General features: G+C 36.9%; 1 long non-coding RNA gene across 1 annotated transcript; it reads left to right on the plus strand.

Annotated features, from left to right (window-relative positions):
* Positions 1-1,197: 1,197 nt before the first annotated feature.
* On the plus strand, positions 1,198-22,180 carry LOC123866582. Its single transcript, XR_006796227.1, has 3 exons — positions 1,198-1,926; positions 12,065-12,068; positions 22,168-22,180. It is a non-coding gene; the product is annotated as an uncharacterized LOC123866582 (long non-coding RNA).
* The last annotated feature ends 1,783 nt before the right edge of the window (positions 22,181-23,963 follow it).

Genomic DNA, 23,963 nt, shown 5'->3' on the forward strand with positions numbered 1-23,963 from the left:
ACTCCAATAAAGAGAAGAAAAACTAATAATAATTTTAGCCGAAGAAATATTACGTATGAAATACAAGCTTTCACGTGCCTAAAAAGGATAAATGTCTAATTTGCGTCAAAGCAGAGAATAATAGAGACCAAAGTATGAGCAAAAAGGACAAAGAGGTACTTAGGTAACTCTCATAGTAAAGAGAAGAAAGCTACTTATAAACGATTTAAGATACATCAAACCCTTTATTCACCTAACAATGACACTGTCACCTGCAGTTTTGAATCCATATGGACAAAGTATGATACGTATGTATTATTCCAGAAAGTATTGGGTGTTTAATTTCACCATTTTTGAAAGTCGCACACAGGATATTAATTGTTACACGTGGGAAGAATGTGATGGTAAGAGCGTTTCGTTAAACAAGTTGCAAGGAAATTGCAACTTGTTTAACGAAATATCTTGAGGAAAAGGACAAAATGGACGTAATACATCTGCTAATGTACTTCGATTCATGTTGTGGTCAAAACAATATTTAAACTGTATTGTCTGCCGTGAACCACTTTTCAAAATCAGCAATTAATATGGAGGTTACTCAAATTAATTATTTATTCCCGGGCCATACCTACATGCCTGTCGATACAGTTCATGCTGTAATCGAAAGAGAAGTGCGAAAAATTATTTATTATGGAGTCCCTCGCAGTGGCCTAGCTATTTTGAATCCACCCGCAAAAGACAGAGACCTTAGAAAGTCAGTCATGCAATATTCTGATTTATTAAAATTCGATAAATTAGCTACAAATACATTCAAGCCAATGAAATTTAAAAATATTAAATTCAAAAATATCAGAGTAGCCACATTCAAAATAAAGCATGAAGACAAAATTATCAAATATTCCATGGAAGACGAAGGAGAGACTCTCTGTAACATTATGCAAGAAAGCCCCAGAGAAAGGAACAGGAAAAGAAAAGAAGAAGGGACAGTTAAAAGGGGGAAAAATAGATTAACAATGAATCAGTGATTGATATGGATGTAGTGAAGCAGCCATACAATAGTAGATTACCAATAGCCGCTGCCAAATATAAAGACCTATTAAACATGTGTGAAAATGGAACAATACCTAAAAGATTTCACAACGAATACTCCCTGTATTCGTTATGAAATCTTTTTTCGATTCTGAGATACGTGAAACTTTGAACGAAACAGATGAAGAGGATGATGAAAAAAGTGAAAAGGAAGATGAATAAATTAATCATCATTAGTTTATAAAGTTGGTTTAAGAAAAAAGTGAAACTAATTATAAGATTAAAGAAGAGAGTGGATCAAAGATGAGCAAGAAGAAGTACATTAGTTACCAAAATAACTTATAAGATTTTTTGTCAGGCTTCATGTTCAATTCCAAATAAACGATCTCAATTTGATTAAAAACGTTATGTATTTTTTGAATAATATGATCTTTCATTATTATTTCTAGAGAAAATATAATAGTTTATGCATAATTACATACAAAATTACATAATCCATTTAATACTAAACTGTAATTATCATTTTATCCTTACAGAATACCTTAGCGGGTGATCCTTAAGAACCTAAAAATTGTTACACTTGTCGTTTATTTCCCTAATTTGGTCAATTTTGTGCAGTAAAGTAGATTTACGCTCTTAGGTAGTAGCATATGATGCAAATTTGTAGGGTGTAAAGCACATTTATTTTCAAATTTATGGTCGTAAAGGAAATCTATTTCGGTAAATACAGTACTAGGGCAGTTTTCAAACACTGCCTTAGAAAATACTATAAATTCTAAGCACTTTCTTCTTAGGTTTCATTTAAATAGCTAAAGAAACTAAGATGCTAGAGCAAAAAGAATTTTATTTTTTTCGTTTTTTGCTCCTCCTGAAAAGTAGCGTTTTGTCCTTTACGACCTTTGAGCCCAGAGGTATCGTTATGTTACTCGTAGATAGGTTAAACTGCAAGTAGGGAATTATAGATAACTAGAGGATGCCCGCGACTTCGTCCGCGTGGATGTAGGTTTTTAAAGATCCCGTGGGAACTCTTTGATTTTCCGGGATAAAAAATAGCCTATGTCCGTCCCCGGGATATAAGCTAACCCTGCACCAAAAGTCAGAATCGGTTAAACTGTTGGGCCGTGAAACAGTAGCAGACAGACAGACAGAGACAGATAGACAGACAGACACACTTTCGCATTTATAATATTAGTATGGATGGATGGATAGAAGTGTATAAACAGCCGCGAACGGTCGTTTGATGTGAAGTCTGCCAATCTGCACTTAGCCAGCATGGTAGACTATTGCCAAAACCTTCTCATTTTGAAAGGGTGCTCAGAGTGAACCGGCGATAAGTTGATGATAATGGCTTTAGTTCTAAGTTTACGTAATTAATTATCGCCATTACCTACAATCTACATCATTATCTTACAAATTCAACAATTGACAAGTGTAAATTAAAAATTTATAACATCCCCGACAAGTGAAGGTTACAGTAACTAGAAAAGAGCTGATAACATTCAAACGGCTGAATCGAATTTCTTGGATTATAGCTAAGAACACTCTCGATCAAGCCACCTTTCAAATAAAAAAAAACTAAATTAAAATCGGTTCATTAGTTTAGGAGCTACGATGCCACAGACAGATACACAGATACAGAGATACACAGATACACAGATACACAGATACACACTTCAACACCCCTCTTTTTGGGTCGGGGGTTAATAATAAAAAGAGTAACAATGGTACCCAGGGGGTGTTCTGTGATGGTAATGGTACCCAATTCAAATAAATGATTTGTCTTCGACTTGATTTTGACTTTGATGATGGTGATGATGAATATCTAAGTTACCATAACTGCATGATGGTCTAATTTATTCGTTCTCATCTCTGTGTTTTAACTTAACTTACTGAAAATTTCCTAAAAGGTACTCAAATCTGTTACAAAAGGCGTAATTGAAATATAATTTAATTAAGATTACGTAACTAACAAAAGAATTCGTCAGTTAATTTCTGAAATTACCTGAAAGGCCGTTTGCTGTAGGTCCATTTGGCCTCATCATAATTAATTTACGCCGAACCAAAATGTCTTCACCTTTCGGGGCAAGTAACAAAGTGCCCCATCAATCGCGGGGCCATTGTTGCCTAACTTCGGGGCCCCTTGAAACTTATAAATCGATGTAAACTCGAAGAAATTGTAACTTCATCACTCGAAACTTGTTTTATTGTTCCAATATTTTGCGAGTTAACCTTGGGTTACATTGGGGTATGCTAACAAGTTTCCGTCTGACTGCTAAGTATTAAATTTTGTAAGTTGTATCAGAGCCGTAACACAGGCGAGCCTTGTAGGTACTTAAGATTTTATTATATACTAGAGGATGCCCGCGACTTCGTCCGCGTGGATTTAGATTTCTATAGATCCCGTGGGAACTGTTTGATTTTCCGAGATAAAAAGTTGCCTATTTCGATTACAGGGATGCAAGCTACTTCGGTACCATCGGTTAAGCGGATGGATCTTTAGGAATCCCGCGGGAACTCTTTGATTTTCCGGGATAAAAAGTAGCCTTTGTCCGTCCCCGGGATATAAGCTAACCTTGTACCAAATTTCGTCAGAATCAGTTACACTGTTGGGCCGTGAAAAGGTAGCAGACAGACAGACAGATAGACAGACAGACAGACACACTTTCGCATTTATAATATTAGTATGGATTTTTTATTATTATACTTAAAAGTTTTCACCGTTTAGGCTCGGTACAAAATGTGCCTCATCGACTGCGGAGCTCGACTGTGCTCGAGGTTTTTTTGAAAGTCGATTTAAACTCATAAAGGTACTTAAATAATATTGGTCTAACATTTTGCTGGTTCAGATGGATTACCTTAGATCGAACCAACGATGTAGGTACCTACATCGATGCATGTATTCGGACTGTTGCCGTATTAAAACTGTAACATAAACGAATTGTAGATGAACCTGAGCATTATTATCATCATCATCCTCGCCAACTGGCAGACGTCCACTGATAGATATAGGTCTCTTGTTAGGACTTCCACACGCCGCGGTCTTACGCCGCCTGAATTCAGCGGCTCCCTGCGATTCCTTTGATGGCGTCTGTCCATATAGTCCTTTGCCAATGCTGATACTTACTCTCTACTCAAATCTATTCAAATACTTTATTTTACCAATATAGTTTATATTTTATCATAACCAACGCGACCAATGTAAGCCCAGCCTTAATTGGAAGTTTCTCAAGGGCTTTTCCAAGTTATATTAATTCGGGTTAAATACGTCTCATCTTTTGTACCGTAATACTGCTTAAATCTTCAAACGTTAATTGGCTAATAATTGTATCGTTCCAAATTAAATTAAATTGAATTTCTCCTCAGGTAATACTTGAGTAACTCTTTTCGTTTTATTAGAAAGACTCTTTAATATAGCCTCGTGTCTCGTGATTTCAGTGGCACAAGGAATTTTGGGATTTCCGCGGTTTTTTAGAACGATAAACATAATAAAATATATAACTTAAAAATTAAAAAAACCCTCGACATAAAAATCTCTATATGAAAACTAGAAAAGAGCGGATAACTTTCAAACGGCTGAACGGTTTTTTCAATTATAGCTAAGAACACTCCCACCTTTCAAACGAAACTAAATTACAATCGGTTCATTTGTTTAGGAGCTACGATGCCACAGACAGATACACAGATACACATGTCAAAATTATAACACCCCTCTTTTTGGGTCGGGGGTTAAAAATTTGAAGTCTAGAGAGTAGAAAATAGAGTAGAGAGAGTAAGTTTAGAGCTTTTCTTTTTCTTGCTTTTTTTTATAATTCTGTAACTTGTCGTTAACTTTTTATTTACCTTATTTTTTTATTTAATATATAAACTAGCGTTTGGCTGCAACAGACCTGGTGGCGAGTGATGTTTCAGCCTAAGATGGAGCGCACTTGCCTGGAATCACCTCAGGCGTGGCATCGATTATCACACTAATATTATAAAGGAGAAAGTTTGTATGTGTGTGTGTGTGTGTGTGTGTGTGTGTGTGTGTGTGTGTGTGTGTGTGTGTGTGTGTGTGTGTGTGTGTTTGTGCGTGTGTGTGTATGTTTGTTACTCCTTCACACAAAAACTACTGGACGGATTGGGCTGAAATTTAGAATGGAGATAGATTATACCCTGGATTAGCACATAGGCTACTTTCCCGGAAAATCAAAGAGTTCCCACGGGAATTTTAAAAAACCTACATTCACGCGAACGAAGTCGCGGGCATCAGCTAGTTATTTATAAAAAAATAGAAAATACGTACGACATACAGTCGCACTTTCATATAGTATAATATATAATATTACATTGAATTAGCTAAATTAGTATTTCCATTATATTTGTGGCTAACATTATTATATATCGGATATTTCGGAGTATAATAGGGAATGTTTTCGTTAAATTTAGGGTTAGTTCGTGACCTGTGGGAGGGGAGGAGTTACGGGCAAAGTTTGCGACATTCACAACGTGGCCCGGCCGGGTTCTTGAAATCACGACCTAATGGGAGCGGGCGACTTCCAAGTTGTTGGAGATTTGTTGCCACTTTATATATGGTATTTTGATATTTTGATAAGCTTTTGAGAGTTGCGGCCTATTGATGACGTATGGAGCAGAAACGTGGACACTGACAGTTGGCCTCGTTCACAAACTAAAGGTCGCTCAGCGCGCTATGGAGCGAGCTATGTTGGGTATCACTCGCAGGGATAAAATCCGGAACGAGGAAATTCGCAGAAGAACAAAAGCGACCGACATAGCTCAAAGGATTAGCAAGCTGAAGTGGCAATGGGCAGGTCATGTCTGTCGCAGAACCGACGGCCGATGGGGCAGACGTGTTCTGGAGTGGAGACCGCGTACCGGTAAGCGCAGTGTGGGATGACCTCCTGCCCGCTGGACCGATGACCTGAAGAAGGTGGTGGGGAGCGGGTGGATGAGGAAGGCGGAGGACCGTGTTTGGTGGCGCGCTCTTGGAAAGGCCTATGTCCAGCAGTGGACGCTTACAGGCTGATGGAATGGAATGGAATGGCCTATTGATGAAATTGTACAACTCTGATACGTACTTTGAAAATCACGTATGATAACTCAAAATTTAAAAAACCCCCGACACAAAAACCGCTATAAGAAAACTAGAAAAGAGCTGATCACTTTCAAACAGCTGAACCGATTTTCTTCGATCATAGCCAAGGACACTCTCGATCAAGCCACCTTGCAAACAAAAAAAAACTAAATTAAAATCGGTTCATTCTTTTAGGAGCTACGATGCCACAGACAGATAGATACACAAATACACACGTCAAACTTATTACACCCCTCTTTTTGGGTCGGGGGTTAAAAAGAAAGCAAATGAGTCCAAATTCGACTGTCATACCAAGTTACGCCATGTGATTTTATGCATGGATATACTTAGACCTGAAGGATGACAATATAGGCTACTATTTATCTCATGAAATCAAAGAGCTACCACGGAATTGTAAAAACCTAAATCATCAACGAAGTCATCAACTAGTAACAAGATGATGACTTCGTTCGAATAAAATTTTCACTTGACTCGCGGAACCCCTGTAACTCCTAAGCCCACGGAACCCACTTCGAGAATTGCTGATCTAGTTTACACTAACATCTATACTAATATTATAAAGTGGTAGAGTTTTGTAAGTTTGGATGTTAGTATTTCTCCGAACTAATGCTTCAATTCTGAAAACCTTTTCACCACGAATGCTCGCTATATAAATTAAAATACGCGGATGAAGTCACGGGCAAACGCTAGTGTTTTATATATATCTGTATCGATGTAATAAAAAGTTATTAATAGATCGAGCGTGTTTCAACTTATTCACTCCCGAATTTATGTCCCAAGCGATTCCTATTTTCGATTCGTTCAATGAACAATCGCATATAAAATGCAGTCAATCAAACCCGGCACGGCATAGGGTGTAAATAAATAATACACATGTTAAACATGGGCCGTTCAAAGTTTCATCCAATGTTCACCCATAACCATATAGTTTGCTACGAACTACTTATGTAATGTGGATGTTTGTTTAAAATCACTTAACATAACAATTTCATGAAATAAATTGTCTGAATTATCATTATCATCGTCGTCAATTTAAACCATGAAAATTATTATTTAGGCTTTCGGTTGAAAATGAAAGAATAGCTACATTTTCTTTTAATTCTAAGAGCAGACCTATGCTCAGTAGTGTGCTAGCAATGCCTACGTTTTACAAGATTTCAAGAAAATTTAATGGAAAGGGACGCGAAAATTAAAAGGTATTTTCACATCAGACAATAAGTGGTCTTAGGCTACACGGGATTTTTAGGATCCTAATCCCACGCCGACGAAGTTGCGGGCAAAAGCTAGTATAGGTATAATTTTTAACCGCAATGCAGTGCGTCAAGTATTAACGAATACATATTACATACATACAGACATTGGCGTTTATCCAATCCACAATAAACATACCTCAGTGTTAAACAAACTACAAAATCGAAATAGTGTTCAAACTTCGAAATAAGGAAGCGGGGACATTTAGATAAACTCCGATGTTAATTTATTATTCACACGCCATTAATTCCGCCATAACTGAGCTGCAGCGACGCCATAACTCATGAAAATGCATGGTAATGTCTTCCTAGATGGTATTTGTTTTAAGTCGGGGAAAGGAAATCTTGGATTGTAACTTAAAGTAGGAAAGCATTTACATGATCTGTTTAGTTACAAAACAATACCTATCATTGTTTTCTTCAAAGATAGATAAATTTTATTTCTTTACAAACTAGCGCCTGACTACGAATTCACCTGGTGGTAAGTGATGATGTAGTCTAAGATGGAAGAGGGCTAACTTAGGAAGTGTATAGCAGGTTTATCAAACCAATATCCCTGTCATTCCGTCTTCTGGAGTCCACGGATGACCGGAGGTCTGGCAGTTACCTTGGTCAGCATATTAGCTAGTCATTCAACGAGGTAACGCAGCCAGCGTTCTGAGCACCCTGCCTCGTTACAGTGATTTGGATGACACTTTTGTTTTGTAATTTTTATATTCAAGGATTTATAGTACCTACTTGCTTTAAATTCCTCCACATTTTGTTTAATATTGAAAACATTTTCAGACCACAAGTATTTTATTACAAAAGCCTTCGTTCCAAGTGATGTACATTTGAACAAAAACGTAAATGCAAGCGACTCGCTTTCAACAAAGGCTTGCGGTGTAATACCGCGGCGAACGCCGGAATTATATCAAATTTATTGCTTACTTTGTTTTCTCTATTGGACGCCCTTTGAAACTGTGAACGGTGAAATCCCCTTTTCTGTTATACAACCGGTTCAAGGCTTATAGTACTTTCAGAGTATTTTGTCAAGCTCTTAAATATTGTAGACTTCATCCGCGTGGATTTAGGTTTTTGAAAACCTAACCTATGTCCACCTACAGGATGCAAGTCATGTCTGTACCAAACGATGATTCACGCGACTTCGTATATGAGGATTTAGGTTAATAAAAATCCTCCCTCTTTGAACTCTTTGATTTTCTGGCACAAAAAGTAGCTTATGTCCGTCCTTGAGTCCTACTACCAAGACTCCGCTGTCTTGGTCCATCCATCCGACCGTCTGTCTGTCAGTGGGCTGTATCTCGAAAATTTTTACAGCATGTTTATTTATATTGCCGCTATAACAACAAATATTCAAAATTTCAAGATGCCCGCCATGAAAATGAAAACAAATTAAAAAGTGTTATTTCTTGTACTATGTACAGAACCCTTCGTATTCGAGTCCGACTCGCACTTGACCGGTTTTTTTATATTTGTCTACAAAGTGTCATCTGATTTCCTACACTCTTTAACCACATTTTTTTAATACTCGTTCCTAACTTCTAAAAAGCGCATCGTAATAAAGACGTTGCATAATTATCCCCTTCGAGATGGTAAACTCCTTCATCATTAAAACAACTTTCTCGTCTAATCAATCTCGAAGGCAGATATTAATTTCTCCGCAAAATCACCTTCGGGACAGGAGCAAAAAGACTTATCCCATCAAGCAACGTTGCAGTTTTACGGACCCCTACCACTGTAAAATACCATGGATTACAAATCACACTATCACACTTCACACTAATATTATAAAGGCGAAAGTTTGTATGTGTGTGTGTGTGTGTGTGTGTGTGTGTATGTTTGTTACTCCTTCACGCAAAAACTACTGGACGGATTGGGCTGAAATTTAGAATGGAGATAGATTATACTCTGGATTAGCACATAGGCTACTTTTCATCCCGGAAAATCAAAGAGTTCCCAGGGGATTTTTAAAAAACTACATCCACGCGAACGAAGTCGCGGGCATCAGCTAGTATTATATAATGTTCTAAAAATTCATCATCATCAAATTCATATGAAACATCATTCATATACCATAGTCCACTATTTTTGCCAAGTGCGAATTGACAAACGTGGCATCTATTAACATACCTACTGCCACTTATAAACAGTGGAACTCATAATCACAAATTAACGATTTTCGAATTTTTTCCTTTACTTGTGCTGTAAGACCTTTCCGTGATTCTAGGTCAACGAAAAGTACTAGTTCGGAGAACTAATAGACATTGGGGGTCCCAAGGTGTACTATATGGCTTCTTCACATTGGCAGTAGATTATTCTCGATCGAGAACAAATGGTAGCGGCATCTTAATCCCCCGTCAGCACGGTTGGTCCAGGAACTCATTAATGGTGAAATAAAAAGGCTTTATTGCATATTTTTGTTTGATGTCATTACTTACCGGCTTGGGAGATTTGGGGAACGGAAAATGGGAAACTATCTAGTAACTAACTGTAGTACAGACCTACATAGACCTACATAGCCGTGTAGGTATTATATTCCGGATTTACCCCCATTGTGCTGGGTTTTAAGCATTTCCAACAGACAATAATGGGCATAAAATATATCATCATCATCATCATCATCAGCTGATATTTGTCCACTGCTGGACATAGGTATCTTGTATGGACTTCCACACGCCACGGTCTTGCACCGCCTCGCCTGCATCCAGCAAGCGGCTTCCTTTTGAATAACCCCATGTTGAAATCTAGTGGAAACACCGCCAAAGAAAATTACTTCCACAATTTGCATGTTAAAATCATTGGAATTCGAATATAATTAACATTATTTTCGAGCTGTACGAAAGCCTGACTGACATTGTGGATGCCTTTGTGTGTCAAAATAACTAAATCCTGTCAAACAGAAAACGTTTGATAAATCTGTTTGTTCATCCATCAATTGATGTGTTTTGTAATCCGTTTCCGTGTCAAAGTGTTACAATGGATCACCACACAATTTTATTCATATAGCTGCTATACCAGTCAAAAAACAATACTTAAATATCTGTCGAACATTAAATAAATGATTAATTAATTTTATGCAGGTATACAGGTTATCAGCGTTAATAGCCTAGTAGTTAAGTCGTCGGCCTTCTTCGAGGAGTCGGTCAGGAGGTCGGGGGTTTGATCCCGGGCACGCACTTCTAACTTCTCGAAGTTATTTTTTTTTTTTTTTACCAGAAAGTTGTAACAATATAAATAAAAGGAAAGAAAAAGTGGACAGGGAAGCACTTATCTCTATAAGAGATCTCTACCAGTGACCCTTGGCAGTGCGAGAGGTTATAAAGGGAGTAGAATAGGTACAGCAGAGATAGACAGTAATTATGAAGAAAAAAAACTATATAGTAGATATTATGTTATAATATATACTTACAAATATTTATATATTAAAATAGACTTACAAAACATACATACTTTAATAAATAAATGTATACTTATAGTCATAAATATATCTTATAATACGAGTATATACCGATAAATATATGTAAACAATATGTTATGACAGAGAGGAAAGATAGTGCTGTTTCAGACGAAGTTATGTACGTTTTAAGAAATTAAATACCACTGTGCTTTGACGGTGAAGGCCTGAGAGTTCTCCATAATGTTCTCAAAGATGGGTTCTGTCAATCCGTACTGGGCCAGCCTCACTAAACCATTCCCCATCATGTTGGAGGAAAAAATAGAGGACACACATTAAAAAACCCCTTCCCATTCTGACAGGAGACCCGTACTTAGTAGTGGGCTGGCAAAGAGTTGGTCATGATGACGATTATACAGATTACCTATGTAAAAATATGTAGTACAGAAGTTAAAATTAACTGTATGGGAAGTAATCTAGCTGGATTTGATTTTACTGGAAAATCTTAGTATTTACTCCATTTAGATTAAATATGATTTGAAAGTATTAAGTAGGTAAGTATAAAGTAAATCAAATTAAAAGCGATTTTATTTTTATCTTTTGAAGAAAAAATCTTTATAATCGTAGCTAAAGAGGAAGTTATAGGTAAGATCCTTTATTATTCGATTTTATATCCCGTTCACTTTTAATGGGTTTTTTATCTTATGGATCCAATTCATTACACTTTTATGGTATTTCGGCAAGGCATCTTTTGATAAGTGTTCTTTTAAAGCGATTCCACGGACATCAAAGGAGATTTATTTGACTGCTTATAAGCTGTATTGGGCCGAGTTTTATATCTTTGTGATAAAATCCTAAGTAAGATTGTTTCCTACTTATAAGGGCCGGCGCACACATGCGCTCCGCCATATGTGCGCTGGCCCTTAATCAAGGTTTTTGTACGTTCTTCTAAGGTCAGCGAATGTCATAATAAGCCTAAAATAAAAATATTTTATGCGTAACTCAATTTTTTAAAAGTAAAACTTCTTTAGGCGTAACTTTACACAACTTGAGTTAAATAGTGTGTTGTTAAAATGTTCCAATTTATCGTAGGCATATCAAATAAATGAAATAAACTCTTTTGTTTTATTTTATTCAGATATAATATAAGTCAGCCCTTGACTGCAATCTCACCCGGTGGTAAGTGATGATGCAGTCTAAGATGGAAACGAGCTAACCTGGAAGGGGTGTGGCAGTTTTCATTAAGCCCATACTCCTTTGGTTTCTACACAGCATCGTACCGGAACGCTGAATTGCTTGGTGTCACGGCTTTGTCACTAGGGTGGTAACTAGCCACGGCCGCAGCCTCCCACTAATAGGTAAGACCACAGCGCTTACCACTGCGCCAGGGAGGCCGTCAAACGCAATGTGCTTAGTATAGTGTAGTTCATCTAAACAATGTTGATAGAATTGAAGTATCACTCAAACAACTCAACTCAACTCAACTAGAACTCAAAAATCCTCACTTTTAAGTTTTATACCATTCATTATTTGCCATTCAGTCTCCGTCACTCGCTTCTACTCGCTTCATACAATCGTAGTTCCAATTTCATTTGAATATTAAGCAATCAAAGTCCATGAAATTTTGCAGACATATTCTAGAAACTAATATCTATGTCTGTGGTTTTCCAGATTTCTGTTAAAATATTCGGTTTCAAAGTTACGCGGTCTTAAAAATTTACATACAAAGCTTTGAGCCCCTGTAATTTTAAAACTACATATTTTTAGAAAAATCTAAAACACCACAGACACAGATATTAGTTTCTAGAATATGCCTGCAAAATTTCATGGACTTTGGTAGCTTAATATTCAAATGAAATTGGAACTACGATTGTATGAAGCGAGTGGAAGCATGTGACGGAGAGAGCCCTGTTAACATAACTTGATAACTAGCATATTATGTGTATCTTAATTGTTCTGGTATAGAAACTCCAATCTTCGTTTATCTTAGCTATGTGGGTCACATTCCTCTAAAGTGCAGGTATAAAGTCTACAGAGAGCTTGTTTCAAGGCATTTCGTCGGGAATTTCTCCCAAAATATAAGGTATTGACCGGCGGAATTATTTTCGGAATCCTAATAAATTGGAAGCAATTTTACGTAAATGGGTTCTCGTAAAAGCCTTTGGACACTATACGATCGGATATTCGATGGTTACCAATTATAAGGATACGTAGAGGTTATAAGCCTTAGCTGTTTAACAGACGTTTCTTTATGATACTGTTTTCCAGGTTTATATAACAGCTAAAAATGTTACAACCATCCTAACCTAACTAATTACCAAAATAAAAAATATCCAAAACAGTAAATGAATCCGAAATATTTCGAAATTATTTTGGATCATTGCAGTTAAAATAGCCTTAACTACGTTATGATAATATTTTACAGTCCACAGTCAAATGCCTATCACTAGGTAGTCACTAGTCTTCAGGAAAACCCAAAACGCTCATTCCAAAGCCAAAACTTCCATTCATATCTAATCCAGTTCCAAACTCTCACATTCCTAATTAGCCCAGTCAGGAGTGTGCAGACTTGATAAAACAGACATCGTATTTATAACGTAACGTCTCTATTGTCCTCTGTAAGTTACTAAGGTTTCGTGAGCTAAATATTGTGTCCTTACCTATACTTAAAAGTGTCACGACCAAGCAAAGATATTTCAAAATCCGATCGGATTAATAAAGATCGGTTCGGATATCGGATAGTGTAAAAGCGATTAAACTGTAGAATCGGAACGGGCGGATGCCCCGCGCCTGTAATTTGTACTGAAGCCTGTTTATAAAGAAAATTCCGAGAGGATTACGAATATTTGTCACATTTTGTTTTCCCGAGTTATTTTGCTCGGGTAAAGGTAAAATATGCCTTTGAGGTAATAAAATGCCTTTAGATAAATTATGGTGGGACAAAGAAACTTCTGTGCCGCGTAGTAAAATTTTATATTTTAAAATTATTATTTGTATTTAATATAAGTACGAATATAATATAATATAAATCTAAATATATACAAGTGTAAATTAAAAATTTATAACAACCCCGACAATTGAAGGTTGCAGTAACTAGAAAAGAGCTGACAACTTTCAAACGACTGAACCGATTTTCTTGAATTATAGCTAAGAACACTCTCGATCAAGCCACCTTTCAAACAAAAAAACTAAACTAAAATCGGTTCCTTAGTTTAGGAGCTACGATGCCACAGGCAGATACACAGATACACACGTCAAACTTATAATACCCCTCTTTTTGGGTCGGTGGTTAAAAAGGAAAAGCTGACTGACTGACTGATCTATCAACGCACAGCTCAAACAGCTTTCTCCATACATTTGGAACTAACTAAAACTCCAACAAGGTAAAATACAAAATAAAAATACCTAACTATAGTATTTAGGTCAGACCTCACCTGCAATGACCTACGTAATTGTGAACTATTAGTACGGCATGCACGTTAACATATTAAAACTTAACTAGGACATGTAGGGAATGAAACAAGACAAAATACTTTACAGATTAATAATAAACTTTAACGTAATGGATTAAAGTATAAAATAGAACGGCATGTAAAAAGAAATATCAAAGAAGGTTGTGCTACATCTTGCATTTAGTCGAACTTTTCTTCGGACACACATCTCTCAAGGAAAACCAATATTTATGTTCCAGTATACTGTCATTTGAGGTAGATCCCCGGTTACTCAAGGCAACGTGGGGTTATTCAAGAGTCGGACCGACAAATTCCTGAAAGGCCGGGAACACGCATCGGCGGTACCTCTGGTGCTGCAAAACAGACGGCTCTTAGTACAGGGTAGCAAACAATGCCTATGAAATTTCAGGGTCACGCAGAGAACGAGAGAAAACCATGCTCTACGCAGAGTAGCTCTCTCCATCACCCGCTGAGTGACCTGAGCTTTCTTATGAGGCCCATTGTTAGCTACTGTTTTTCAGATTCATACTGTACGCATTACATGCAATACGCATTGTTCCAACACTTCGTCCGTCTTCAAGCAAAAAGGAATTTTGCAATTTCGGAATAGAGTCAACTGCAAGATTTTCGTGTCAAAAGGCCTAAAGATATTCTTTATATTAACAGGCATAAACTATTACAATGTTGTAATAGTAGAGAAGAAATAAGCTATATAGCTCAAAGGATTAGCAAGCTGAAGTGTCAATGGGACGGCCGATGGGGCAGACGTGTTCTGGAGTGGAGACCGCGTACCGGTAAGCGCAGTATGAGACGACCTCCAGCCCGCTGGTCCGATGACCTGAAGAAGATGGCGGGGAGCGGGTGGATGAGGAAGGCGGAGGACCATGTTTGGTGGCGCGCTCTTGGAAAGGCCTTTGCCCGGCAGTGGACGCTTACAGGCTGATGTAATAGAATGGAATAGAAAAGAGAAGAAATAGGTACTTGTCAGTCTTATTTCCCGTTCTTTATATCCGTGTGTATAAAGATGGCTGCACCTAATTTCAGTTTACGGACGGGCTTAAGACGACCAGCGAGGTAATACACGAGCTCAACCCTACACAAATACGAGACGGTTTACAGCTATTTAAGGACGAAATAAGACGAAAGTAACGTATTTACTAACAAAACTTACGAACTGCACTTAATCCATACTAACATTATAAATGGGAAAGCGTGTCTGTCTGTCTGTCTGATAGTTTTTCACGGCCCAACAGTTTAACCACCTTTAATAAAATTTGATACAGAGTTAGCTTACATCCCGGGAAAGTTATTTATAAACTCGTTTAAATAAAAAAACTATAAGTTTTTGAACCGTGGACCTTTCGGATTTCGGCTCGCTCTTCAACTATTGAGCTATGAGTGGTGTATTAGCTAGTCTTAACCAAAAACCTCATTGAATAAACCAGACAGAAGGCGTCATTTATCTTCCCTGTGGTGATATCCTCGTATATTAAGACGTCACGTCAGGCGACGCGTCGCACCGCGTCGCCTGACGTGACAATGTCGGGATAAGCAAAGGAATATCCTGGCTTCCAGCATAAAATTCATTTTCTACGATGGATAAACATTGTCAACCAGCTTTTACTTACAACATTGTCCACAAACATGACATTGTTTAAATATTATGTCTCCTATGAGGTTATTTAGAAAAGTCTAGCTTCACTTAGGTACAATTTAAGAGTATCTTCCGTTAGTCGACAATCATTCACACTGTCTCGTCACTGTAACGCAGAGAACCGCGACAAGCGACGTGTGGGGATATCTGTGAGGATACGAGATGGACCTTTGTCTGGTTTATTTCATTGCATGCTGAGATACCAATGATTTTAGGGTTCTGTATCTCCAGAGGAAAAAGGAACCAGTAAAAGTTAAAATGCAAAAGTCAACCGTCAAATCATTTATTCAAAAGAGGTAACATTGCACTTCTTTTTGATGGTCATAATTGTTAGATTTAAAGAAAGTCGAGGTTAATTTTGTCACTATAATATAGTTAGGTATACACGGATTAAGTTTCCCAGAACAATACACTCTCGTTGTTTCATTCCGCTCGTCGACAATCCTTCACGCTGTCTCGTCACTGTCACGCAGAGAACCGCGACGAGCGACGTGTGGGGATATCCGTGAGGAGACGAGATGGATCTTTGTCTGGTTTATTTCATTGCATGCTGAGATACGAATGATTCTAGGGTTCTGTATCTCCAGAGAAAAAAGGACCCCTTAAAAATTAAAACGCAAAAGTCAACCGTCAAATCATTTATTCACAAGTGTAAATTAAAAATTTATAGCACCCCCGACGATCCAAAGTATTTGAGTTTTCCAAAACATCATTTTCAAATAAATAATAATGTATTTAGGCAACGTCCATCTTGACAGCTTGACATTTGTCTATTGACATAATATTAAGAACCTAACGGTTATATAACCTTCTTTTCTACAAGAAAACTAGAAAAGAGCTGATAACTCTTAAACGGCTGAACCAATTTTTTTAGATTATAGCTAAGAACACTCGATCAAGCCACCTTTCAAACAAAAAAAACTAAATTAAAATCGGTTCATTCGTTTAGGCGCTACGATGCCACAGACAGATACACAGATACACAGATACACAGATACACAGACACACAGATACACAGATACACACGTCAAACTTATAACACCCCTCTTTTTGGGTCGGGGGTTAAAAAGAGGTAACATTGCACTTCTTTTTGATGGTCATAATTGTTAGATTTAAAGAAAATCGAGGTTAATTTTGTCACCATAATATAGTTAGGTATACACGGATTAAGTTTCCCAGAACAATACACTCTCGTTGTTTCATTCCGCTCGTCGACAATCCTTCACGCTGTCTCGTCACTGTCACGCAGAGAACCGCGACGAGCGACGTGTGGGGATATCCGTGAGGATACGAGATGGATCTTTGTCTGGTTTATTTCATTGCATGCTGAGATACCAATGATTTTAGGGTTCTGTATCTCCAGAGGAAAAAGGAACCAGTAAAAGTTAAAATGCAAAAGTCAACCGTTAAATCATTTATTCAAAAGAGTTAACATTGCACTTCTTTTTGATAGTCATAATTGTTAAATTTAAAGAAAATCGAGGTTAATTTTGTCACCACAATATAGTTAGGTATACACGGATTAAGTTTCCCAGAACAATACACTCTCGCTGTTTCATTCCGCTCGTCGACAATCCTTCACGCTGTCTCGTCACTGTCACGCAGAGAACCGCGACGAGCGACGTGTGGGGATATCTGTGAGGATACAAGATGGATTTTTGTCTGGTTTATTTCATTGCATGCTGAGATACCAATGATTTTAGGGTTCTGTATCTCCAGAGGAAAAAGGAACCAGTAAAAGTTAAAATGCAAAAGTCAACCGTCAAATCATTTATTCAAAAGAGGTAACATTGCACTTCTTTTTGATGGTCATAATTGTTAGATTTAAAGAAAATCGCGGTTAATTTTGTCACCACAATATAGTTAGGTATACACGGATTAAGTTTCCCAGAACAATACACTCTCGCTGTTTCATTCCGCTCGTCGACAATCCTTCACGCTGTCTCGTCACTGTCACGCAGAGAACCGCGACGAGCGACGTGTGGGGATATCCGAGAGGATACAAGATGGATCTTTGTCTGGTTTATTTCATTGCATCCTGAGATACGAATGATTCTAGGGTTCTGTATCTCCAGAGAAAAAAGGCAGCCTTATCTGTCACCTCACTTCGTTATCTGTCTGTCTGTTTGTCTGGTAAAAGGTAGTAAAATTCGTTTTTTTTTGTTTTGTATAAACCACATAATATTATTAGTTGTTTTTATTTTTAATTACTGTACCGTCTATATTCTTTGTTAATATTAGGTTAAAAAGTTTATTCATATTGTGTCGCCCTAGTTCTATTGTTAAGCTGTGGATAGTGTAGTTGATTACATATTTACTAATATTTTACGATAGATTTAAGTTATAGGTTTAATATATCATATGTAATTATTTATTGTCCCAAATAAATAAAATAAAATAAAATAAAAATTCAACCTCTTTCCTTTGGACTTATTTAATTCTGGTCGCTTACTATATTTACTTCACACACAAATCAAATATAAAACGGCTATGTTGGTCTGTTTTTATCAGAAAAGTCTATGATGTGATTTTTTTGGAAAAAAAAATACACGATTTACAAAATCACCAAAATATCATGTTTAAATAATATCATGTACTCGTATTTCAAATAGAAAAAATCTCATCAAGGACTTCTCTCAATAGTCGGTCAAAATATTCGTTTCAAAGCTTTGGCTAGGTACCTATATAAAAAAAATATGAAATCGGATAACCATAAACAAAAAGCTGACTCGACTTTTTTAGTATTCCTGGCGTAGAATTTCCCGAAATAATTTTTAGTATTTTTATGAATTGCGCAGTTTTCAGGCAAAAGTAAAACCTAACAGGAACTAAAAAATAAAATAAAATACCGATCGAGTGTGTGTAACGTACAAAGAATGGTTCCGTCGACATAATGACCCAAACTATGAATCGCAAGAAACAAAGTTGTTTTTGCTTTTAACTTCTGCCTTTTACTTATAGAGTCTGTGCCGAGCTGACGACGGGTTGCCTATCAGTTTATTTATTTTATTTAAAACTTTAAAGTCGTCTAGCAGGGGTTTGCCACGACGACAAGTGTCTGGCAATTCATGACATTATTTTTAATACTATTCATGTACTGTTCCGAAGAAAATATATAAAAATTAGACTTTATATTTTGACGTAAGATTTTTTACACATTTATATCCTGTTTTCTCCCAAAGCCACCATTATCCAAACTCCCTTTAAAGTCGCCGATCGTTTCTCCCTGTGCTGGGGACAATACGCAGAGAAACTTTCAGCTTTTATAAAATAACGAAGGTCTGGCACGCGCTGGCTCTCTGTTTAATAGCTTTATCCTTTTTAATTACTCACTTGAGAGAAAATGAAAGAATGGCTTAGGTATGTAGTCATGCAGGCCGGATGAAATTTTAAGGTTGTTTGCCTACGGACTCCTAACAAAACAAAAAAAATTGTGATACGGCAGCTAAAATTGCGAATGTATGAATTTTTCACTAGAATTCATCGGCTATTGTTTATGTACGTGTGTTTTTCAAAGCGCCAGGGATTTGTGCTGGCATAATCTAATTCAATAAATCCGACAATTTCAAAGCTTCCAAACGTGGTTGGTTCAAACTGCTGAACTGCCGAGGTCATTCAGGGATCAAACCTGATCTGCATAGCTTCGTAAGTGGGATAGAAGCAGGTGCTTTTTTGATTAAAGCCATGACAAGACAAGTGTAAATTAATTTATAACACCCCCGACAAGTGAAGGTTACAGTAACTAGAAAAGAGCTGATAACTTTCAAACGGCTGAACCGATTTTCTTGGATTATAGCCAAGAACACTCTCGATCAAGCCACCTTTCAAACAAAAAACTGAATTAAAATCGGTTCATTAGTTTAGGAGGTACGATGCCACAGACAGATACACAGATACACACGTCAAACTTATTACACCCCTCTTTTTGGGTCGGGGGTTAAAAAACAACAAGCTCCGTTATCATTGTCGTCAATCGATAAACGTCCAATGTAGCTAGTATTAAGTATTGTATAGTAATCTCTTGTAGTCACTTTCACCACGGACTTGCTCCGCCTGGATCCAGCAGCTCTTTCCATGACCTTCCTCTGAGCTATCTTTGATTAGCGACCATACCTCGGACCCTATGATAATAATGACAGCCAAATAATACCTATTCAGTAATAAGTACCTGGTCGGCAACGCATCGGCGGTTCCTCTGGTGATGCAAAGGTTCATTGGTGGTGGTAATCACTTAACATCAGGTGACCAGCCTGCTCGTTTGCTTGCTATTTTATATTTAAAAAATCCAAATATTATGTACCGATATGGAAAGTCTTGAGTCTCACAGACTCACCAAATACTGGACCTAGAAAGCTAAAATTTTAGACATAGGTTTTTTAACATTATAAAGGTATAATGTAAACAAGGAATCAGGCCATATTTTTCGATATTCTTATGAGACAGGGAATAAGGAGGGAATATTTGCGCCCAGCGAAGCCGTTGATCGTGAGTTCTGAAATAATATTCATTAAAGCACCTTCCAACTGTCTTCCTAAAATATTCATTACCGACAACAAAGGTAAAGACTTCAGTACTCAGGAGTCAGGTGAAATGAGATATGGAGTACCCTCATTCCGCTTCCAGTAAATTATGACGTCTAATTATATAACCATTGTTGAATTTTGGCGGTGCATTTAATTTTGTTTGTACTTGTATTACGTTTGGTATATGGTACAAGATGTAAGCTGGTAGCGAGCTATATTATAAGTTATACAGCATATAACAGGAAAAAATAACATTTGGTTTACAGTACCAAATAATCAGTGCCATGCTTCTTTTGCTATCTCTGCTACTTGACAAACGTTCAAAGTAAGTTCCTTTGAGTGCACAAAAGTCTTTCGCGAATTATTTTCCATGATCAGCTGTTTGCAGGGTTATCACGTTGGAGTTTTAAACAAATTCTTTAAGTCTTCATATCATTATTATTTCATCATAGGCTCATTATTTTTTGGTACATCTATTTACACATCGGTCTTAACCTCAAATTGTCGGGATGTTACGTACATTGTATAACTAACGCCTTGAATAACTCCACTATGGTTTTTTTTCTTGGTAAGCACCTAATTAGGCCGCTTTATCACTGCTTTTTGCTAAAATTGCCCTCCTTTTTTTAATAAGTGGCTCAAAATGTAATTTTTGAGTTATTTCCAAAAGCATGGCAATTAAGAACTGGTTTTTCTAAAAATCATGCTGCGACGAAACTAAAAACTTTGGTTTTATGCCGCATCATGCCAAAAAAAAAATATAACATTACATGCTTTTAAAAATTCCCATGTTTTTGTCAATAACTCAAATACTATTTACCCTACAGACCTTGCGTCTTGCGAACCTTATTTTTTTTTTAAGTTTTTGAGACAATACCTAAAGAATAAAAAAATTACATACAACAAAATTATTACATCTTGTACCACGCGTTAAATGTCATTTAATTTTCAGGAGAGCATTGAAGTGTGCTGATAATTCATCCTCGCCCACCTGATAATGCGAGCTTTTGTGCGGAAATTAATTTGGAATCTTTCGTGTAACTGTCATTTTAATTCTGAATTTCAGACCCTCATCCGCAATCATGAAATTCACGAATTTCACCATTGATGTTTAATGATAATAAACAAACCAGAATAATTTATTTTGAGGTTTTAAGATATCTTTGTGACTTTAGCCCTTTATTTTAATTAGGTGCGGGTTCGAATCAATACCATACAAGAGATTTTATCATCATCATCATCATCAACAACAACCGATCGAGTCCATCTCCATGGCTGGCTTCGTATTCATAGTCTTTATTTTGCATTTCACATGTAGGTACGTTAGACATGAGATCCTGTCAGGATATGACAAAAAATATAGATAGTACATTAGAAAAAGTACCTATGATTGCTTGCCAAAAAAAGTTCAAGATTCTAGGTCAGCGAGAAGTACCCTGTAGGTTTCATGACAGACAGACAGACAACGAAGTGATCTTATTAGGGGTCCTTTTTCCTTTTTAGGTATAGAATCCTAAAAAGGGTCTAATCTCTGCTAAATCTCTTAAACGGGGAAATAATTGATTTTCGCAATCAAATTCAATCAAGTTTACTATTCACAAGTTAAACAAATCCTTAATCCTTATTCACAAAGTCGAAGAAGTTCAAACTATCTTATTCAAGTATCCTATTCACAAATTCATAAGTAAAAGTGTCTGGAGCGTCTTCCCGAACCTTCACCTGAGCAGCGGAGATAATGAAACTAATTTAGTTGATCCAGATGTTCCCAAGCTGCGAAAAACGGACAAGGAAAAGACTAAAAATAATAAAAAGGAAGCATAAAAGAAAAAAAGGTAAAAGATAATATTCTAAAAGACTTTCATTGTAACGCGGAAAATTATTTCTTTGTTGGTGAGAATCATTATTTTTCGAAGAGAAATTGTAATGTTTTTCGGGAGTTTTATATCCAACGTCACATCAACACCAAAGGCAGAAATATTTTGTTAGTAATCAAAAGAAAATATCAAAACTACTTATTTTGTTTGAGGGAGAAATTAGTCATAGTAGCGTAGACCGCCTCTGTTCTCTGATACTGTATGACTAATAATATGGATCGATATTGAGAAGTTCTTCATAGAAACTAATATGCATCCTTTGCATTAGTCATGTTTACTAAAACTTTATACAAAATAATCATCGTCATTATCAGCTTGGCTACGGCCGCTATCAAAATTTTTATATATTTTTTGACTGTGTCCTACAGAACAACAGTTAATTATATATATTTATTTGTATATCCACACAGTTGTATATCCACAACATTAAGTTGAGTTCGGGCCTTTTCGTTTGCACAACATATAGTAGGTAGGTACACAACACTATGTCTAAGTTAAGTTAGTTTTTAAGTTTTATATTTTATATTTTAAATTTTATTTATTTTTTAAGTTTTATATTTTAAGCGTGTTTTGTATTACCTCTGTATGTTGATCCAATGAATAAATTTAATTCTATTCTATTCTATTCTATTTTATATAATGTCTGACTGTTGAACGTTGGCTCTCCGGAGTGAAAGTCCTCAGCTTTCCTGATCCAGCCACTTCCCTTCACCCTCTTTATATCGTCAGTCCATCGTAACGGAGGACGCCCTACGCTACGCCTTCTAATACGCGGTCTTTAGGACTTATCGGTGCCAACAGGAACCACCCCTACTATACGACAAGCATGGTCAAACACTTCACTTCTGCTTGCTGATGGTTTAGACTTTAGGCTATATCAAGAAGCATTATTTGCTAGATGTGGTGGCGCTCTTTAGGGAAGGCCTATGTCCAGCAGTGGACGTCCACAGGCTGATGATGATGATGATTACTTGCTAGAATCCGCTGAAATAGACAAATCTAGCAATTACAATTGTGCATTGTAAGGTGTACATCTCCTGAAGATGCTCCGGTGTCGGGGTGAAGCGTGAGTCCAGTGTGTTTTAATGGTTCTGCATGGTATTGCATGGTGATGGTATGAAATGCTTGCTTAGTGATTTGCATTTCCTACGTGTTTAGCATTTGGAAAGCGGGTGGTTCTAATCACGTACGGTACCTTAATTATAGGCATCCGCAAAGTAACGCCTGCTTCTATATAATTTGTCAGGTTCGTCTGTGGATTTCCTTGTTTTGGATCTTATCCTGCAAGGAAACGCCTATCATTGTGTTCTCCATAGCTACAAAGTTGTAACTAAACTGATTTCTATATGAAGGTAATTTACCCTTTCAACATTATATTTTCACTCATCCGAAAATTTTCGTTTCAACTATAAATGGGAAAACTTTGAGTGATAACCTGAACTTTGTTAGTTATGGAACTTAAAACGCTACGTGAATGCTGCTCATATTAGAATTTAATTAAAGTTTTGAATTAAACCCACAATTTCAGTCATAACAAAACTCTTTATGACTTTACTGACTGCTTGTTGGTATAGTGGCCCGCTTATTTAGCTAAAGATGCAACAGAAATCCCCAGTTAGGCTGTTTATGCACTGCATCCGATACGAATCCATTGAAATACAGTTCGAAAATACTAGGATCGAATACGGATGTCGATTTAACACTGCGTCCATTTCA

Source organism: Maniola jurtina, chromosome 7 (genome assembly GCF_905333055.1).
Source record: "Maniola jurtina chromosome 7, ilManJurt1.1, whole genome shotgun sequence".
NCBI lineage: Eukaryota > Metazoa > Arthropoda > Insecta > Lepidoptera > Nymphalidae > Maniola > Maniola jurtina.